Raw genomic sequence first — 22128 nt, 5'->3', positions numbered from 1 at the left:
TTTTATTGAGTTGAAATTCATATAACATAAAAGTATCCATTGTAAAGTATACAGTTCAGTGGCATTTAGTACATTCACAGTGTTGTGCAAACAGCACTTGTATCTAGTTCCAAAACATTTTCATCAACCCAAAAGGAACTCTGTACCCATTAAGCAGACACCCCCTAATCCTCCCTCCCTGCCCGCCCCAGACCCTGACAACCACCAGTCTCATTTGTGTTTCTGTGGATTTACCTACCTGACCCAATTTGATTAGTTTAAGTTGATCTGTCCAGCAGGAGCTCCTTCAGCTTCATACCGGTTTTGAAGAAGATGGTGTTTGCATTTGCAAGCTACAAAAATAAGAATGGAATTAAAGAGAAGTTAATGGACTTTCCACTGGTCAGAGAGGCACTAAGCTGGCTGTGCCAGAAATATAATTGACCATGACAGATTACATGTGTACCCAGCAAGAAGAGAACCACAGGTTAGCATTTGTTACTTACTCATACTAGCCAATCTCAGAGTTGTGCTGTTGAATTCTTCAGCTTGACCAGGATGGGCAACAATGTTTGTTTGTTCGTTCATTCATTTGTTCATTCATTCAACAAAGAATGTGTGCCCAGCACATACAAGTTGCTGGGATACGTATTTATGAATGATGGCACACGGTTCCTAATGCAGACAGTTTACTAAGCACTAGTGTCTTGCAAATTACGACATGCCAAGTAAATGTTCTATTCTTAGAGAGGGATCCTTTAAATACACACTTGCACACACACACACACACACATTGGTTTGTTCATGTTTGGAAATCAAAGCTCTTTTAGCTCGACTAGTGGTTTTCTCCTAAAACGGCTTCGTGAATGTCTAACATAACTTGGGTGTGCACGGTGAGCTCACGTCCTGTTCCTTCTGGCCACAGGTAGTGGTTCCTCGATATCTGACTGAATTGACTATCAGACTGTTCGACTCATTCAGGGGCTGTTTAAAATGCCTTTTCTTTGGGAGCTCTGCAAATGTGTGTTAGTGTAACATCACTGCAGCCCCCCTCCCACCCCCCTCCTGAAACAGGGCCCTTGATGCCATGATGTCTAGCTGGTTCTCTTCTGTATGTGTTCCACACATGCGGGTGGAAGATGTCCTGCAGAACGTTCAAGTCTTGAAATGAGGAAAACTGGGGGGACCTCGGCAGTCATTGGTGCTGCTGTATAAAATTATTTGGGGCATGAATTTGGATTTAGGTTAGCCCATTCTTTGTTTAAAGAAATCACATTATACATGGAACTAGGACCTGGGAACCCCCAGCCCCTCCCCAAGATCATGGTCTGCTTGGGCCTTCATGATAAGAAGTTTCAGGTTATTCTATTGAAATGCAAGGGACTAAAGAGGGTTTGTTATCTGTTGCCTTTCAAAGGCCTCTCAGCAGTGAAATACTATCTGAGAGAGTGAAAGAGACACAAGACCAGACTAGCAGGTGCTGATCCAAACTGAGGTGAAAACACAGCACAAACTTACAGCCAGTGTGAATTCATTTGTGTGCCTTCGGGTAGGAAATGCCTCACAAACAAAACATTAGCCTCATTTGGTCTTTTGGAATATGTTTTAAAATTTTATGGTATATGTGCTAAAAGAAACAGTTAATGATTCATCACAGTGCTGAATTCTTGCACATAGCAGAGGAGGGAGGACATAAAGGTGAATATCAAAATTAATCATTTGTAGTGTAGGTCAAGACATTTTCCAGTTTTGAAGAAATTTGCTCACAACGTGGGCTTTTATTATTGAATCCATTGCCTGTCCTTTGGAGGACAGAGTTTACATTTCTTTGGGCCACCAGGGAAAGGACTCCTGTTTGACCCTGAAAAGGAATAAGGAAAATCATTGTTTTGGCTCTACTTGTTTGCTGTATTTTCCACTGAGCTATGATGATCATATCAGGATTTTGCTTCGGAGGTGATTCGTTTTTCCCAAATGGTCCATGGTTTTGAAAACATTTACGTTATGCAAAGAAAAAATAGTTCTCTATCCTACCTCTGCTCCAGATCCTTCTTCTCTTTCAGATCAAACTAAAACACTTGAGTGTTCTTCAGAAAGCCTCCATTATTTCACACAAGTACTGGGCACTCAGATGCGGTCACACACAGAATTCCTTTGCAGGGGTTGAAATGCTGTTGCTAGTAACTTCTTTTGAGGATACTGTTTTAGTTTCTCCAATGCTGTGGATGCCTGCTCAGGATTGAGGGAGTCCTTTCCCAAAGTTGGGATCCAGGAGATATCCTGGTCATTTGGGGATATTCAATGTTGACCCGGTCAACTCAAGGTCAACAATTTTCTGTTCTCAACCCTCTTCTTACCATTTATACATGGGCACCAAAGATTTTTAGAGGCAAGTACGCTTTGCACATGGCAGGGTGGTGGAAGGGAAGGGAGAAAGAGAAGGAAGGCGGGAGAAAGGGAGAAGGAAAGAGGGAGGACAGGAAGGAGGGAGACAGAGAGAAGGACCAGAAGAAAAAGAGGAGGAAGGGGAGGTTTTGTCTCTACACATTAGTCTCTGCACTGCCCCACGGGTGTACTGGTCCAGCTTTCAAACTGATATGAGAAGAATAACTGGCCAGTTTTCATAGGTAATGTCAACAGTGACATGGGAGGGTGGGTTTTACACATAGGTTGTTTCTTTGAAAGCATTACAGTCCAGATAAGCCCTGGAATCTTGGCTGCTCATTAAAAACATAAATGAGGCAAAGGGGGAAGGAAGCCCATGGATCCCACTGCCTTATCACTGAGGAGTTTCAAGCACCGCTACATCCCAGGCTTCCAAACCTATAGTCCCTTTTCTGAGTTTTATGGCCTTTTTCATATGGTATGATTTATCCAACTAGAGAGTCTTTGCAAATGCCTGTCTGAATTGCTCTTCCCTTTCCTCTTTTAGTTCAACTCATTTTAGTTCATTCATTTAATGAATACTTGCAGTCAACTTTCATGCCAGGCACAGTTTTAGGCCCTAAGGATGATGTGACAAACAAGACAGCATAGTCTGCTCTTGTGAGACTAAAATCCCACTAAGTAGAAATAGAAAATACAGTATATATGGCTGTTCCTTGATGACTATGTCATCCTCAAATTTTAGCTCAAGTCTCACCTTCTCTGCAAGTTCTTCCTTAAAAATTGTTTCTAAATGCTAGATGTCAAATCCCTCTATTAAAAGTTCTCTTATCTTAATTTTACATGTTTTTGTGGTTATTTGATTAAAATTCCCCCAGGACAAGGGATGAGGTCCTCGTCCCATTCCCAGCAGCTAGCACAATGCCTGGCACATAGTAAGTACTCGATAATTTTTGAATGAACAAGCAAGTATATGTGCAAGTTAGACCATATGACAAAATGATAAAGACAGGAAAATACATAAACTACAAGGACTCTTGAACTGGTCAAATCTGGGGTTTCTAGAGATATCAAAGATCTTTCTTCTGATATTACCCGTGAGGTAGTCACTCCTCATGAACCCCCGGAGGAAAACTAAAAACAGAACAAAATGAACAAATAAAACACCATTTTCAATGGAGATCTGAGATTGTGATTCTTAGGTCCCAAACCTCTCTAAAACTTGAACCAACTACTCTTTCCAGTTACCTCTGTTCAGACTTGGTGTTTTGGTAAAGGAAATGTATCTCTTATTTTTTTCTTTTGCTGACTTTTTTATATTTTTTTCATACCTGGCGTAATGTCAGGCAATTGTTTACTCTAGTAAGTCACATAGTCCAATAGCTGGGACATTGAATTAAAAAAGACTTAAGAGGGTGCCTGGGTGGCTCAGTCGTTGAGCATCTGCCTTCAGCTCAGGTCATGATCCCAGGGTCCTGGGATCGAGTCCCACATCGGGCTCCCTGCTCGGCAAGAAGCCTGATTCTCCCTCTCCCATTCCCCCTGCTTGTGTTCCTGCTCTCGCTGTCTCTCTCTCTGTCAAATAAATAAATAAAAATCTTTAAAAAAAAAAAAAAAGACTTAAGAGTATCAGTAAATGAACTTATAAAAATGTCAAATTGATTATATTGGGCAAGTAACCTACATTCCAAGCCCTGAGGATTAAAATTGTATGCCATTTTGAGGTCATGAATCTTCAATTAAACATAGAAGAAGAGACTTTTTTTTTTTCCCCAAAGGAAAGACATTTTTTCTCACCTTGATAACTGGTAAGGTTCTCTTTCTGCCATGAAACTATTTCTATGATAGGCATGTTAGTCTTTAAGGAAAGATCCTGAAAAAAAATCTTTTTTCTGATTCATTCTTCAGGGGCACCAAATAGTTTTGCGGGTTTTTTCTGCAGTTAGAATTTACTTCATGAAATGTATTCGCTTCCTCCTTCCATGGGGGACTTGTGTTAAAATGGAAACAAGCGTGTCGCATGTTGATAATGCTCCAAATACTGGTTCACAGGTACACACAGGTACTCAGCCTCACTCTGTGACATGGTTAAAGTCACTGGTTGAGAGAATTTTAATCTCCAAGATCGACCTCTTTCAGAAACAAAGGGGGAGGAGGTAAAGAAAGAAAAAGTACACACCTGCAACCTATTTCTTTTTGAAGCAAAGCCTTTGAGCAGATGGAAGATGAGATAGAGAAGGAAAACAGGCCAATTGCCAAGAGAGGTCTGTTTACAATACAGGCAAGTTCCTTCAGAAGTTGATAGGGAGCCGTTGTCATGGAGATGAAGAGAAATATTGCTGCAGGGTTTCACAGAACAAATTCCTACTACAAATGTACCTGGATTTAAAGATGATGGAGATGGGAAAGGGGACAAAGAGTTTACAGTAATGCTCTCCGTGGCTTTTCAATACATTCTTCAGGTCCTGAGAATTCCTTGCCTTGGGGTATGCAAAATAAGGAATCTAAATGAAGGTTGCTTTTTCCTGTATTAAATGGCATTCCTAACTAGAATTGGACAGTGTTAAAGTGAAGCGTCAGTAGTCCACAACATGTTCTAATTTTGGACCGTTGCCTATTGTTGGTAAAACTTCTGAAAAGCAAATTATCATGATTAAAAACCAAAAAGACATTTTTAGTCCTGACAACAGTAGCGCAGGTAAACTGCCTACTACGTCCGCTGTTCTACTGCGCACGGATATTAGCTTTTAAAAATTAAATAGAATCGATCCCTCCGCTCTCTTCCAAAAAAAGCAAAAGGAAAAAAAAATCCCTCAACTTCACAACTTGTTGCTGACTTCAACCAGCATCTAATCTTTAATTTTAACCACCAAGACTTCCTATTTGCATTTGTTGAAAAACACGGGAAATCTTTTCACAAATTGTCTTTCTGACGTGTGAATTGTTTTGTGGAGGAAATGTAGTCCTGTGAATTCCCAGCTTTCCAAATTCCCTTTTAGGAAGTGCTTAGGTAGCTCTTTTCTCCCTGTTATCCTTTCTCCGACAATTCCAGCCGAGGATGACATCACTTTTTCCTTTTCCTTTCCCACCTCCCACCCTTTCATCCCACTAAGCTGCTTGTTAGGCTTTAACTGAACAAAGCAACACCTGTGTTTTTTACGTGACTTCAAACCCCTATTTCCAATCCATTTCTTCAGCTGCCGACAAGAGTTGTTTTCATTGACAGCAGGTTATTAACAACTTCACACAGATGGGGGAAAAGTCATCTAGAAGCTCCAGAAGACTTTGCTGTCTACTGCTCATATTAAATTTAGATGCTGACAATCAAAACGTGACCTTGTTTATTAGACATTGTAGCGCAGGGTTATGGAAAGAGCAATGAACTCCAGGTTAGGAAGTCTGATTCCTCTTCTTGGCCCTGACATTAACTAGCTAGATCACTTAAAACTTGCCTAACTTAATGTAACTTCGCTTTTCTTAACTCCGGCAATTTGGGGGACTGATGTCTTTGGTCTCTTGTCATATTATTCTCCAAGAATCACATACGATTGATTTGAAAGTACACCTATTTGCAATATGGCTCATGACAGTCTAGAAGCTACTGTTAAATTATTACTACTCTTTTTCCTTTCTTGCCCCTGTACCCTCTCTCCACTCTTAAACTCCCACCAGCATCCACGATTTCTTTCTCGCTCCCTGTTGTCTCTCCCCACGATGCACAAGAGATCAGTCAACGCTATTTGAACACTGTTATGCCATCTGGTAGGATTTCCGGTAGCCTCTGCAGCTCACTCCACTGTTGCTAAACTTCTCTTCCTACCTCCTTAGGAGGATACCTCCCAGACAGCACGCTCAAGGACTGTGTACGCAGAATTATCCGCAAAGGCGTACCTGGACTCCTCCCCATCAGCATTCACTAAGGTCATCAGAAGATGTGAAGCCCTAAGCGAACAAATCACAGCAAGCCAGAGGGTAGTTGCTTAGAGGGTTCATGCTGGAACTCACCTGCATTGTTTTTTCCAGAACCTCTTTCTATTTTTTTATTGAGGTCCAGCAGACACACAATGTTACATTAGTGGCAGACAGCATAGGGATTCCACCTACAAGTGCATTTTTGAACATTGTGTCTCTTCGAAGCCCCCTGTCCTTGCATGAGTTAATTAAACCCTCTGGGCCTCTGTTTCCTCGTTTAAAACTTGGTGGTTTCAGTGAGATAATACATGTAAAAATGTTTATAGCAGTGCCTGGAAAGAAGAACAAGCACTTGTCTAGTGTTGGGGAAGGTAAAGGTGGCGGGGACCCACAGACACGTTTTCTGATGATTTTCAACTCCTGCTGTTTTCAGAGTTGCTAGATCTTTTCCTGCTTTTGAAATTATATTTTATGTCTCTTTTGCTCATTGTTTCCTGTCTTCACTTCTTTCTTTGGTTTACCTCCAGGACATACATTTGATGCTCTTCCTTAAGCAGTCTTGATAAAAGCAGAAGTCTTGCATTATGATAGACTTCTGGAAAGGGAAGGAAGGCATTTAGCTCATCTAGCTTCACTGAAATATATTGCCCACTTAAAGGCAATTAGTAGTTCTGTGGTTCAGGAAAACAGGATATTGATTTTTTTTTTTCTTTGATCCAGTGGAGTAGTTGACATGTTTGTGTTGAATTGTGTGTCCCGGGAACTTGGAACTGAGGACCCTGTTTCACAAGTGAAGCCACCCTTGTTTTATATCTAATGGAACATTATACACCCAAGAGGAACTCAGGGCATGTTTATTACTACATGCTCCAAATAAGGTTGATGAATTTCAAAAGCCATAGCAAGGGGGGTCGTGGGGAGGATGTGGAACTGCTCTCAGCCCCTCCCCTGCTGCATCTTCTCTTTGCTCCCATTATTGGGCTTGTAGAGGGTAGAGATGGGCTTCAGTTTTTGCTGCTACTTTCAGTTGGTGCTGTTTGTAATTTACCGCTGGGCCCGTTGAATTTTTAAGGGAAAACTCAAGGAGGACTGTGTAACAAATATATTTAAGGGGAAATAACTGTCCCATGTTTTGGAAAAGTCCCATTTCTGCTCCTTAACACTGAAAGAGCCTTGAACTTTGTTGTTTACTCTCTGTGCCTCAGTTTCCTTGTCTGTTAAGCAGTGATAAGGGCACTGTCACAGTTATGAAGATTCTATGTGTTCGCAGGGCACTGATAATAATACCTGGCTTAAAGCAAGTACTCGGGAAATACAGCTATTGCTAGCATTCTCTTCCAAATATTATTTTCCATAGCCATGGGTATATGGGTGCCAGAGGTAATTGCTCATCCTTTCCTTGTAATCTTTCCGTGGAATGTTCAGCATGACCCCATCATTCACTGCTGTTTGAATGCCTGGTCTCTTGATTCCAAAGGCTTAGATATGATGGCTCTGTCCATGCCTCACAAGTGAACTGGAACCCAGACTAAGAAACTAGCTTGAGGGCGCCTGGGTGGCTCAGTTGGTTAAGCGACTGCCTTCGGCTCAGGTCATGATCCCAGGGTCCTGGGATCGAGTCCCACGTCGGGCTCCCGGCTCAGTGGGAAGCCTGCTTCTCCCTTTCCCACTCCCCCTGCTTGTGTTCCTGCTCTCGCTGTCTCTGTCTCTGTCAAATAAATAAATAAAATCTTAAAAAAAAAAAAAAAAGAAAGAAACTAGCTTGAATTAAGACCCATGAATTCAGTTGTTTTGTAAAGTAGGATTAGCTTGTTTATTTTCCAAGAAGGGAAACTTCAGGCCCCAGTTTCTTAGATGGGTTGGAATTTTGTTCTTCATCGCCGTAGAGAGATTTGTTTCTTTGGAATAGACTTTGGTTTATATTCTGAATTTCAGGAACTTCTTAATTTCAGGCTGAATGGTCATCATTTTTTTTTTTTTTTAAAGATTTCATTTATTTATTTGAGAGAGAAAATGAGAGAGAGAGAGCACATGAGAGGGGGGAGGGTCAGAGGGAGAAGCAGACTCCCTGCCGAGCAGGGAGCCCGATATGGGACTCGATCCCGGGATTCCAGGATCATGACCCGAGCCGAAGGCAGTCGCTCAACCAACTGAGCCACCCAGGCGCCCCGAATGGTCATCATTTTATAGCCAGTGTATTGGGCAGTTATAAGGTAGCAGCTGTGGCCACTCCCAAATCTCAGCGGCCCACAGGACAGTTAAGTGCAGGGTGGGGGCGGGGTTTTGTTGCCATGCGGTGACTCTGCTAGCCACTTGGGCCACAGAGCATGAAGAGAATGGTGTGGTGGTGCCTGGCAGGCTGTGTGGATCAGGCCTGGAGGGAGCGTGCTCTGCCCACCCTCCCTGGTCCAGGACCCATAACTGGGTGGCACCTCTGCAAGGGAGGCTGGAAGATGGAGCCAGCTCTGTGCCCAGGAAGACAAAAGAAATGGTGGTGAACAGCTAGTTAGTTTCTGCCAAGCAAGCTAGTTGGTTCTACCAATTCCTTAAATGATGAACTATTTCTCATATAACATACGTATAAGATACAAAGAATAAGGCGCCTGGGTGGCTCAGTCGTTAAGCGTCTGCCTTCGGCTTAGGTCATGATCCCCAGGGTCCTGGGATCCAGCCCCACATCGGGCTCCCTGCTCCGCGGGAAGCCTGCTTCTCCCTCTCCCACTCCCCCTGCTTGTGTTCCTGCTCTCGCTGTGTCTCTCTCTGTCAAATAAATAAATAAATAAATAAATAAAATCTTTAAAAAAAAAAAAGATAAAAAGAATAAGAACACAAGTACCCAGTTTAAGACGTCATACATTTTATATGCACACATCTCACCAATGCAGCTGAGATCTCCTACATGCCTCTCCATCTCTGTGTCATTTTCTGTATTGCTCTAGAACAAGCGCTGTTTTATTTGTGTCCTTTTTGGTTGTCATTTTGTGACAGATATATTTATACCCAAACTCTAATTTTCTTGTTATTTTTGGCCTTTGTGCAAATAGTATCTTACAGTATATAGTGTGTGTTCTTTGGCAACTTAGGTTGTTTTCACCCATTTTTTTTTTTTGATTCTGAGATTCATCCATGTTGATGTGTGTAGCTAAAAATGGTTCGTTTTCCTGCTGCATAGTATTCCCTTTGTTGGATAAACCACGATTGATTCATCCAGTTCCATGTTCATGGGCATTTGGGTTGTTTTCCTTTTTTATTTATTTATTTATTTTTGCAGTCAATGGTGCTATGAATATTCCTGTACATACCTCTTCATACACATGTAAATTACTGAAAGGTATGAATCTTCCTGCTATACCAGAACACCACTCTATTAAAATTGTATATGGTAGTGTGGATCCCTCCCTCAAGGAAAACTAAAGTAATTTAGATTTCCATTCACTCTGGCCAGGCTGGTGTGAGTTTGTTGCCAAGGAGAGCTGCTTCACAGAACGTGGACTAAAACAGACCAGCACATTCCAGCTCCAAAGATCCAGTATCTTCTTTTGGTTTTTGAAGAAAACTGACAAAATGAATCTCTAGAGGAATTGTTGCACTTCCATTAGCTGCCTTTCTTTGTACACTGTGGCTAGGTTATTTTGGGGGGTTTCATATTATGTAATGGCGTATCACTTTTTGAGGTATAGCATTCCACGTGACAAAGCTAGGTTTACCTCAGAGATAAAAAGGAAAAGTCTCCAAATTCCTTTCCTGCCCACTAAGTGAAATTCCAACTTCCCAGCCTCATTTTTCCAACCTAAGGTTTTTCTTTCCTTTAAAGAGCAAACACAATCCTCCTGACAGTACATACGAGATAAGCAAACTAATAAAGAAAAGCGGAAATATTCTTAATTCCGGAACTGGAAAGAATTGTACCCAGGGTTCTCAAAATGGGGGATAATTTGATGCAAAAAAAAAAAAAATGTAGACAGTGGCCTCATCATAGCAAATGACATGGTGACTGTCACAGGCCTGCTTGATAGCATCTGTTCATTCAAGTAGGTGGCATCACTCTGACATGATGTTGGGTCACAGTGAACCCTCAGTGGGATAAATCTAAGTTTCAGTTTCACATGAAAATAACCTTCCTGTAGCCCAGAAGAAGGGCAGTGTTTTCTATAATAAGACAAAACACTGAGAAAAAAATTAGAAAAACAGTCTCCTAAGTAAAAACCACAGAAGAAAGCAAGCTGTTCTTGTAGTACAGCCTTGATTAAGGGTTGGTACATGGTTCATCCGTTAGACAGCCGATCCTGTAATTCCACACAAATTTCTAGTTGCTCTGTCACATGACTCAGAGGTTTGCATATACCTAGAGTTTGTCTGTGTGGGGAAATCTTTTCCAAACTTACAGGCATAAATCGTTAGAAAAACAACAACAAACGATTAACATTTTAGAATGCATGTGTTTTAAACTACATTTAAAAAGACTTCTACAATTTTAAGCCACATGATAATGAAGGAATTTATTATCCACATATAAAACTGTGTTGCTGTGACAGTTTTTCCTTGAAAGAAAATGAGGAGAAGAGAGAGAGAATTTCTCACCTCTGTTTGTGAGTTGCTTCCTAGCTGTTAATAGTTACTTAGGCAGTTAGGATATTAAGGTTCTGAATACAGGGCTAAGATGCAAAGTACTAGCATATACCAGTCAGTAGCTAAGGCTTTAGTGCCCACATGCCTGGGTTTAAATCCCAGCCGTGTTGCTTTCAGCATCTTCTCAAATCTATCTACTCCTCAGTTTTTTAATTTGTAAAATAGGAGTGATCATACTACTATTTACCTTGCAGTGTTTGAGTAGGAATTAAATAATTTAATATAGCTTAAAAAACTGATAGCCTTCTTTTTATTATTATCCCCCACGACAACTATTAGTGAGCCTTTTTGTCAGGTACTGTGCTAAGTGCTGGTAATATAAAGTTAACTGCCTTGGAAAAGGAGCAGCATAGGGGGAGATCAAAACTTTCTGTAGAGTAAAAAATACACTTGTATTTTAGTAGGGGCCATTCTTGTGTTTATATTTGTTTTCTTCCTGTAATCTTCAATCCTCCACAAATAATTTTAAAACATCAGTTTATTTTTTTAAAGATTTATTTGTCCATTTGATAGAGAGAGAGGGAATGAGTGCACACACACTAGTGAGGGGGAAGGGCAGAGGGAGAGAATCTTCAAGCAGACTCCCTGCTGAGCATGGAGCCTAAGGTGGGGCCAATCCCAGGACCCCGAGATCACAACCTGAGCCAAAACCAAGAGTCTGACGCTTAACCCACTGAGCCAACCAGGTGCCCTGAGAAGCATCAGTTTATATTTTTGTTACAAATATACCAATACCCATTCTGTAAGAAAGTAGAAAGAAAAAAATTCCTCCTTCATCAAGAGATTCCTTCACTCCTTACTGGTTTTCTATGTCCCACTGAGTTGACAGCCTGAAAGACCAGACTGGAGTGAAGTCAGATACGTAGGCCACCATCACTGTCCTCAGCAAGCGGAATTTGCCAACATATCTGCCCTCTTAGTGACAGGTTGGGGACACTTGTAGCTCGTGTCTGCTCCCTGGTTCAGATGTTTCCCATTTGGGTGGGTTAAATAGGTTCAAGGTCACTGTCCAGGTGTGATCTATAACCCTTTTACTCTCTTGGGAGCTCCTGCTTGCAGACTGTTGGCATTCTCCTAGCCTCTGAGCCTCTCTGGGGAAGCTCTATCCTGCAAAAAGGATGGACAGAGGGGATGCATCTACAGTTTTTCAGCTGCTTTGCCTGTGACCAATTTAGGGGAGAAAGACTAAGAATCCCAGTTGGGCCTCAAGTCCAGACTATGCTCTCTAATGCAACTTCCCCAGTTTTGTTGTCTAAAGGAGGCACGTGTCTATTTCTCCACTAGGACAAAATCTGGACGAAAGTGGCATGTGATGAATTGGCCTCTCAAATTTCTAGGCTGTAGAGTATCCTGTCACTTACCAGCTCTGTTAACTTGGGCAAGTTATTTTATTCTCTAGACTGTAAGAGTGACAATGTATTAGCTTCCTACTGTTGCTGTAACACATTCCCATAAATGTGGTGGCTTAAAACAGCACAAATTTATTATGTTATAGTTCTGGGCACCAGGAGTCCTACCTGTCATACTGGGCTAAAATCAAGATATTGGCAGGATTGTGTTTCTTCTGGAGGCTCTAAGGAGAACCTGTTTTCTTTCCTTTTCTAGCTTCTAGAGGCTGACTACGTTCTTGGCCTATGGCCTCTTCCCCTTCTTCAAAGCCAGCAGCCTAGCATCTTCTCATCTCTCTTGACTCTGACATTCTTGCCTCCCTTTTATAAGGACCCTTGTGATTACATTGGGTTCCCAGGAAAATCTAGGACAATCTTCCCATCTCAACATTCTTAAATCACATCCTCCAAGTCCCATTTGCCATGGAAAGTAACATATTTACAAATTCAGGGGATTAGGATGTGGACACCTCGAGGGGGGCATTGTTCTGCCCACCACAAGCAGTTTGATTGGGTACTGTCTAAATTATTTTCCACCCTTATAGGTTCCTATTATAAATTAGATTTGGAGCTCTTACCCACAACTTTTCACACACTCACTTCCTCATCAGTACGGCCTCCCTCATACCCAAGTCTTCACATCACCTTCTCCCATCTTGGTTCTTTGTTACCCTCTCTTCATTCTTGCAGAAATTCCTTAATAACAGCCCTCCTCTATATAGGTCCTTGATTCTCTATTCAAATCCATTGTTATAAACAAGCCCAGCTTTCAATTTCTTCAGGTTTCTCGTTGTTTAAATTTTAAGTATTTGGCTGATAACACTATTTGCAGTTCAAGTATTATTGTTTGCTGATGTTTCATCTTAACAGTTCCATGTATTCACAAATGCTGGGAAACATGACTTAGCTCCCCTTCCTCCATACTTTAAGGGTAGTTTAATGTAGTGAAATCTCAAGGCTTACAAAAATATAAATTTTATTTGAAATAATGAACTGGGCTTTAGGATCAGAAGTATGAAGTAGCATGCACCCCGCCATGTAACCAAGTACTTGTAAGACAGTGTAGCAGATCTTAAGTGTTCTGAAGACATTTGCAGAGTGCTTCGGGAATTTGCTAATTAACAAGAGCTTGGTTCCCTCTTGGTATGCCTCACCTCCTTGTGTTTCTTACCATACATTCATCAAATGGAATTTCATTAAACATCAACATGTTTCCTTGATTTGTTCTGACTCTTCTCATCAGGAGAAAACCTCATTTTTAAACAGCTGTATTCCTGATTCTGACTTGGCTGACAGAATGCTATTTTTACTGGGAGTGAAATAATGGATGGGAAGTGTCAGAAAGGGTGGTATTTTATCAGGCCCTTACATGGGCACTTAGGAAGATGATGATTGCTTCCTTGTCCCAACTTTCTCTCTCTCCCATGGAAATGTCTACTTGCTTCAGCTCATAAGATAATGAAGAGACCCATCCTTGGAAAGATTCTTTGAAAATCTAGCAGTTGTGGTGATGACTACATTTCTTCTAGTGGCACCTGGAAAAGAAAGTATTTTCTCTCTACTGTGAAAGCACAATTTTCAGATCTCTTCAACAGGGCTTGAGTTTCACTATAATTCTTCAAAGAGCTGCTATTATTTGGGGGTATTTCTGGTAATTCCCATGAAAATGATAAAGTGCTAAGGCCTGAAGGCTTGAAGCTGACAGTCACTAGCAGGGTGTGTTGGGGGGGACGGGCATCGGCTTTGATGTGTTAATTACATAGTGTCGTGTCCCCCACCCCCGCCCCGGCTCCTTAGTCCTCTTCCTTAAAGGCTGGATGAAATCAAGGTAAAAATCCTATGATAGGTATCCTTGCAGGAATGTATTCTATAGAAAGGAGGGAGGATCCTTCCAACTGTTTTTCCTTAATCAACACCACCCCTAGGGTATTCAAAGCCCCAGGCAAATGTTTTGCAGGGTCTGTGTCTATTTACAAACTTTTGTTTGTTTCAAGTTTTCATTTAAATTCTAGTTCTATAATGACTACTTAAAAAAATGCATTGCAACATTGAGCTCCCATATAGCTCTTTTCAGTGATGGTTTAGAATAATTAGTAGAGAAGAGGTACTCCTGTATTTGTTTATTGTCCAATCAGAGCACAGGAGGATTCTTCCTGTTCGGAGACCGTCTCTTTCTGTTCAGACTCAGGCATCCCCTCTTCAGGTTCTTAATTGTTAAATGTAATAATTTTTACCATGAGAATAAGGTGGCAGTGACTGTTAATTCACAATACCATAGCTCTTTGGATCCTGTTTATATTAAAGCAATGTTGATCCTCGTGCTTCTAAACTTCACCAGCAGCACTGATTTCATTTATTTGATGCTGGCTGCAGCATGACTCCTGCCGTGTATCCTGCAGCCTGCTGCCCATCCCACAAATACTGGCTTTCAAGGATTCTCTCAAACGTTGTATTTGGGCTTTACTGATGATTTGCCCACAAATGCAAGTCTTATTCAGAGCACACAGGAAAATTCAATAATTTTTCAAAGAATTCAAAAATTCAGTAACAATAATTCATTTTCTGGTCATATAGAATTTATTGTGTGGAACTTGGTAGTATAAACATAGAACAGATACATCTTCCAAACATGTCACCTCTTGAATGCTTTAGGCCATAATCACTGCATTCTTAGATCGTAACATCTTTTAAAGTTGACTGTCACCCTGCCTTCCATACATGGCCCACCATTGAGAGGAATATACACGGGACTGTGGACAGAGTAAGGAAAGTGATTCCTGCAAGGGAAGTGTGTTCCTCACCCAGCATGAGTAAAGATCAATGCAGAGAGGCCCTTGTCACTACATGGACGGGAAGGGCTCATTGGTATTGGAGAGCGATGGATGTCCCAGGAAGAGGTAGGTGTGGCCACCCAGGACGACTGCCTGCCACATGGTGCAGAGCTGTGAAGGGGGTGTGGTGAGTATCCCGAGTGCCACTGTGGGCAGGGAGGGTGCACTGGGTAAAGGATGCCAGTACCACCCTACCATCCTCAGGTGCCGAAGACCCAAGAATATATTGTGGTCGGCAGGTACAGAGAGCCCACACACTGCTGAAGGCTGAAAGGTTAGCCCAAAGCCTGAACTCATCCTTTACCTGTTGTGAATAAGAATCTATATAAACCAGTAGCCAGCAGCACTATTCAGGCAGCCCAATTACTGTACTGGCCAATGAGAATGACAGATTACAGCTCACCCCTGGGAACTCTGTCCCAGCCACAGAACCCCAGGACCACTGCATAGGCACACGTTCTGGAGCTCCTGGAGCACTGGTCAACCCAATGCTTGAGGGAGGAGGATTAGGAGGATTAGAGGGTTGGAGGGCACCTCAAAGGGGGTGGGGTACAGAAACGGATCCCTGTGGGCTTTGACCAAGACTTGGGACACCCAGCCCAGATGGTGCTGTGGCCCCTGGTGGTCTCAGGTGCAAGAGGGGTCTTGGAAGAAAATATGGAGGATGACACTCCAAAAAGCAGAGCCCCCTAAAATGCAACAGAGGTCCCACTTCTTTGGGTCTAACGGCCTCAAGTGATAATGGGTGTGTGTGGGGATGGACAGATGATTAGACTGATTACGTGTGTTTGAACTCTGTGTATTTTACTATTAGCTGGCTGGTTGCATTCTCTTTTTCTCTCCCACCTGTCATCCATTCATCCAACAGGGACTGAGTGCCTTTGATATGACCAGCAGGGCCAACTTACCTGTTAGCCGTTAAGGTCAACAATATTTTTAGGAGCTCAGAAAAATGTTATAATTGCTTTTATAATCGCAAGAAAGAAATGAACTTTTAGGTCCAAGAAAATGTTTTAATATATAACATGTATTCATCTTTATACCAACACAGTCATAAAATACCATCTTCCATTTCTTTTTATGGAGAAAGGTGCTCATAAAGCCTATAGTGCTCAGAGCCTAAGGAAGTCAAAATGCAGCCCTGATGACCAGCACAATACTAGGAGATAGGGAAGCTGCAGTGAGCAAGAGACAGTCATGTCTTCTGTGGTATATGAGCATGGAGGAAGATGGCAAAGAACATGGGAAGTTACAATACGGTATAATACATTCTTCCAATAGAGATCTGCCCAAGGAACTACAGAAGGCTAGGAAGCAGGGCTGTGTGTATGTCCGTGCAAATCAGTGATGGGTTGGGGAGGATTGCCTCATTTCACTCTGGTGCGCAGCCCGTTCACCAGAGTTTTTACCTATCATTCTTGTAATTGATGCAGAGGATGATCTGAATGTATTATAGGCAGCTATTAAAGTCAGCTACTGGTAGAGATTTAACTTTGATACTGGTTACTTTGAAATTTAAGCATCCCATCTGAAAGCATTTTTGAAATAATTGTGAAATGTGTAATAAATGTATGTATAATTTGCTACCTGGCTCAGTGTCCATGATTACTTCCAGGTTCTTCAAACTACCCAAATCAATGGTAATCCTAACATACCATACTGAAGCTTTGGAGAGTAGACTAGACATCTCCAAGTGATGCCTATTTAAATGCCTCCCAGGGTCATGATCTCATTACCTTTCAGCCTAGTCCACAAAAGTTAGCTTTGTACCTTAGTCAGTTCTCTTTGAAACTTCTTAGTATAAACAGCAACAACAACTAAAACCTTCTGTGTGTTTGTTTTGTCATCACAGGTAATGATGCAATATATATACCTCATTAGTTTAGGTTGTATCTGATGATACCAGAGTTCCCTTAAAACCATAAAAGTATACTTTATTTACATTTTGTTTAATGGAAACAGGGATTTGACTAAAGACATGTACTTTATTTCAACAAGCCAACATCTACTCTTGTGCGAGACACTGTACCAGGCACTGAGGGTCCATAAATAAACAACGGACAGTTCTTATCTTCCAAGAACTCATAATTTAGGGGAGAACACAGGCAAGAGAATCAGTGATTGTAATATTGTTATGGTCACCTTCCATAGCAGATGGGTTCTTCTACCCAAAGTTTGGCTTGGATGTTGAGACTTCTCATGCCACTCACACACAGAGGGCTATCAGAAGTCACTGCTTACAAAATTGTGGTCTCTGAGGTGCACAGAGCAGTCCTCACCAGCAGATCTGAAATGGCTTGAGAGAGCAAGGAAGGGAAACTTACTGGACTAACAAAGCCCTTGGTTAGGTGGGTGCGCATACATAGGGGCTTTCATGGTTCCAATCTCCTGCTGGCGCCAAAGGAGGAGCACCCAGGTTTTCTTATCACCTTGTCCAAATGTGGGACACAAAGGAGAGTGGAAAGAGTGAGACTTAAATGCTATCCACAGTCAAACACGCCCTCCCCCCCAAAAAGGAGCCAGATTCCTCATTCCAGATACAGTGTGATAAGAAGGGTTATACGGGAGGTTTCCAAGGGGTGCTTACGTCATCTGAGCATTTAATCCAGCCTTGGAGGGTTTCAGAGAGTTCCTAGAGAATGGTGCTCTTTAGTGAATCGTGAAGGGTAAGAGGAAGAGTGAGAGGATGTTAAACATGAAGATCAACTCAAGGCAGGAGAGCACCTACTAGGCTTAAAGCCTCAAGGGTGCATTTAGAAGGTGACTATTCTAATCCAAAAGCTGCCTGAGGTTTAATAAGAAGCAAAGAAGTAAACGCCGTATCAGTGAGAGGTATATGCCTTGATTAGCTGACCTTATTAATCACAGTCTTAGTTTAAAACAGTAACTCTCAACATAGTCTTAGGGTGTTTCTAGTAGGGGATGTGCAGTGAAGAGAGGTTGGAAAGGCAGGGGGATAAGAACTTCTTGGTAAGTCTTCTCGTACTGTGCTAATGAGATCACTGTGCTCTCCCAGACCATTTTGATACTTCTCCCAGGGGAGGGAATTCTGTGTGGTTTAAGAACAAAAACAGGTGGTTTGGATATATGCCAACTTCTGCTGAGTAGAGAATTACCGGACTAAAAAAGCGAAGTTCTAAGAGTGAATTTCAGGCTTGGCTCCAGTGGGGGCAAGGTGGTGGGCTGGATGGGAGGGGAGGGGATGAATAGTGTGGTGCTTTCCTGGAGTATTAAAATCCCCGGGGCGGCGCCTGGGTGGCTATGTTGGTGAAGCGTCAGACTCTTGGTCTTGGCTCAGGTCGTGATCTCATGGGTCATGAGACTGAGCCCCGTGTAGGGCTTCAGGCTTAGAACAGGGTCTGCTTGAGATTCTCTCCCCCTCTTCCTCTGGCCTCCTCCCCCTCTCAAATAAATCTTAAAAAAAATAAAAATCACAGAAAAGCCAGGTACATGTGGTTATAAAAAGAAGACCTGGTTCTAACTCGTTCAATTTCATGGAGGAGGACTTAAGAAGGATAAAAATAATACTCAGGAGTAAAAGGAACTGAAATGGCCAAGAAGAGCTGGACCCTGCAGGGAGGCCAAGTTCCTGTGGTGTTTCCCCCCCCCGCCGCCCCCGCCCGATTCCCTTCCTCCTATTTCTGACATGCAACTAAGAACTCCACCTTCAGGACATCTGAGAAAGGAAGACAAATACTAATCTGGCATTTGTGAGATGTAGTCAGTTTCCTAAGCAGATTCCTCAGAAACTTCTCAGCCAGTAGCCTTAGCATTGTGGTCCGTCATTTCAGGGAGCTCTTCTGGAAATCCTTGTGTGACAGTGGAATCAGCTGCCATCAAACCTTGGGCTCTGTGCTGCTGGGGGCAAAAGAAAAGAGTAATAAAAGTTGGAGCTGGTCTGCTGAGCAAAGGCTCCTTTTTTTTTTTTTTTTTTTTAAAGAAGGAGGCTAGGAGTTGGGGGAGGAGGGATTCGATTAAAGGAAGAAAACTTCCTGTGACTAAGGCAACCAGCAGGGCCCCCAAAGCCTGTGGGAGCTTGTGGGGAGAGGGATAACGAAGTCCTGTAGACTTCTCACATCAAGATGTTACTGTTTTTAATCAAGGTTCGTAAGTGACCCTTAGGCAATTAACTGATGGTCCAGTTGTCCTATTATGTATCTTCAGCTGATTCTTTATCCATTCTCTTCTCTTTTCCTAACACTACTAAATCTGAGATGTGGTTATGAGCGGCTACATTCAGCATTAATTTAATCCTGGTGCTTAATTCATTTCTTTCTCTTGTAGTTGACTGAAAAAAGGAGGATGTTATTTCAATCAAGGTTTTATCCTTTTAAGAGAAGAAGGAATAATTTAAATACATGCAGCATGCCGTTTCTAAAACCAGGGCAAGTAACCTAATGAAATAATTCTGACCATATGAATGAATCTCCATTTCATTTTCATTGCCAGGTACATCCAACTGGAACTGAAATAGCTGTACAGATCAATGTTCGTTCAAGTGATCATAGGAAAGTGGTTCTAAAGGTTACTGTTTTAGCAAATTAAAATTTCAAGAGCATAATATATGCCTTAATAATAGTAGGCATTTTTAAGATTGCATGAATTTAAGAAAAAGTCAAATTTACAGTTTCTAGTTAACCCAGGGGTCAATATCAAACAAACTTGGAACTGAAAATAAAGGCAGAGAAAAAAACTGGTAGGGAAGTATTTACTTAATAATATGGCATTTAACCAGAAGAAAACATATTTTGTTTTCTTCAAGTTGCTATTTCACATTAATTTGAAATATTTCATATTGTACTCTTCCACTCCCTTCATACTGTTTAAATTTTTACCCACCAATTTGTAAGAGATAGGTTCATCAGGAGACATATGGTTAATTGGATATTTTCTATGACTCATCAGGGCAAGCATGTTTCATTAATGATACAGGGTACTCTGAATATGGCCAGCACAAAAGATATTCAAAATGCTTAGAAAATAATAAATATTTATTGGATTAGACTGTCAAGAGCAAAGATTTTGCCCACTAGGCTGGATTTACAATGTCAGGAACTTTAGCTAAATGTCTAAGAGTTACATTTTCTGGAGGAGATGATACTCAGGCACAGTGGAAACGCTTAGAATTCAAAGAAATCTGTGGCCACCTACAGCTGCTCTCTCTAGCAAGTCTAGGACACATGATGGCTAACCTATGGACTTCCAGGTAAATTCCTGAAGATGGTTCACTTTATAGCTCTTTGATCTCATCAACTACAGAGCAAAATGGGAAGGAAAGATGAAGAATGGGTTCTTGGTGAGAAGCGTTTTGTTTTTCATGACATTGCTCAATGTATTTTGAATACTTTTCCTAGGAATATTGATGGATTTGCACATATGTGTCCGTATTCCCTCAACTCCCTTACTATTGCTAATTGGCATTTATGAGTTAGTTCTTCTAAGTCTTGGGAAGGTGCCTGCGGCCACATCTTACAGTAGAACCCTGGAGCAATCCAGACTTCTTTAGTGATCCTTAGCCTCATTAATACCTGATTATAATCTGTCCCTCCTTTATGCTTTCTTCCTTGATGGACAAAATTAGTGATGTGTCCAATGTGTCAGATTTAAAATTATTTTATCCAACCATGAAGTTGAGTTGGAATCCCAGAATTGGGTCTAAGATGTGAGGTCCATGTGAGAAACTAGTTTGGGTTCTAGCAGAACTAAAGCTTAACAAATTGTGACCACCCCTCAATAATTTCCCTCAATAATGAATAAGTATATTAATGAGAAGCTTATCTTAGGTGGATTCTTAAAATAATCTAATTGGTTTAATCATGCCAAATCAAAAGACTGGGATCCCATATGTCTGGAATTCAGGTATCTGAAATATGGTTAATAAAATTATAAAAACAATGAAGTCAGTTCTATTTAGTGAAAATATTATTAAAGCTCAGTAATAAAAATTACTTTTAATCATATTGAAATATGTGGCATTTTGGCTTGCAGCCTGAAAGGGGTTTTAAGTGTGATATATTTATGTTACATAAATAGAAGCGCAATTAGTATTTATTCAATGGAATAAACAGTGCACACCTGGTACTAAACATAATAAACTTTGGACTCATTTTCAGAATGGTTAAATCAGCATTTTTCTGGATTTTTTTTTAGCCTTGCTCTGCCTTTTTCCTGTTCTAACTTCTCTCCTCTCATTCTAAATACCGTTCCTTCCAATATTTGAAAAAAATGTGAATATTCTGAGAGTCTCTAGCCAAAGTATCTTCAGGTAAAAAATGTTTTCTCCAGCTGGTATGCTAATACAGAGGTATCGCTGAACTTACTGTTATTTCAATAATAGACATTTTGCTGCTTATTTCTACTAATCATTTGTTCAAGGGACAGGAGTGGGATACCTGATCTCTCGAGTGTGGTCTGTCAGGCTGGGGTTGACACTTCATTTCTGCTTCAGGCCACCAGTTGCAAGTGAGGATGTAGCTCTGTCCGCAGTTTCCCCAAGATAGAACCTCTCTGTGTTCCACTGTCCCGATAACGAAAAAACAAGTAGTATAAACTTGCCAACCAGAGACAAAATCTTTTTTGGTGGTTTAGCAAAACCTAAGAACTATGGTTTCTGGCATGAGAAACTATAAACTAGATGAACTAGATGTTCATTCTTCTGACGATGGATATAATTAAATTATTTGCCACTGAATCATGAAAATGCGGTGATCTGATAGTCAATGAAATGACATAGTCTTAATGGCCCTGTCTTTTCAATCTTTCCCATAGCAGAAAAAGAAGGGAGGCATCAAACAGTATTTTATTCTCATATATTTGGTGAGTCGGGAATTTGGACAGGACACAGCAGAGACAGTCTGTTTCTGCTTCACCATATCTGAGGCCTCAGCAAGGGAAGATTTGAATAATTGGGCATGAATCAAAACTCTAGAGGCTACAATCATCTTCACACTTATGTCTGGCATATGGCAGAAAGAACTAACTAGAAGACCTCACTTGGGTGGTTC

The sequence above is a fragment of the Mirounga angustirostris genome, unplaced genomic scaffold, assembly GCF_029215605.1.
Source record: "Mirounga angustirostris isolate CCGP_5_RB_7025 unplaced genomic scaffold, mMirAng1.0.hap1 SCAF_3, whole genome shotgun sequence".
NCBI classification, from domain to species: Eukaryota; Metazoa; Chordata; class Mammalia; order Carnivora; family Phocidae; genus Mirounga; species Mirounga angustirostris.
The sequence above is the reverse complement of the archived record's forward strand: the minus strand, read 5'-3'. Positions refer to the sequence as shown.